Here is a 368-nt window from a genome sequence, read left to right on the forward strand (position 1 = left end):
CTCCTGCTGACAGACTAGTAGGAGGAGCCTGGGTTACACTACAGTAGTGTAGTTGGGAACCTAAAATATCCTTGGAATCTTAAAGAATTGATATGTGTTGGAATGAAGAAACCCTCCCCAAGAGAGTACAAATCATGGCCTACAGGGTTCGTGATTCCTGGAATGGAATCACTCATCATATCTCTAGTGAGGCCTGTATTTTGAACAGAGGTGCTGTTGTTCAAACACCAGGCTGACAGTTGCTGTGGGGGACAGTAGTATTTGGGGAATGTATTCCCCTTCTGCCACCCATGAGCATGCTGCTCATGCTGCTCACCCAAGCAAGGTACACACTTCTCAGTTCTCTAGGCTTCACAAAGGTGGGAGCT

The sequence above is a fragment of the Bison bison genome, unplaced genomic scaffold (assembly GCF_000754665.1).
Source record: "Bison bison bison isolate TAMUID 2011002044 unplaced genomic scaffold, Bison_UMD1.0 scf7180017864366, whole genome shotgun sequence".
Classification (NCBI taxonomy): Eukaryota; Metazoa; Chordata; class Mammalia; order Artiodactyla; family Bovidae; genus Bison; species Bison bison.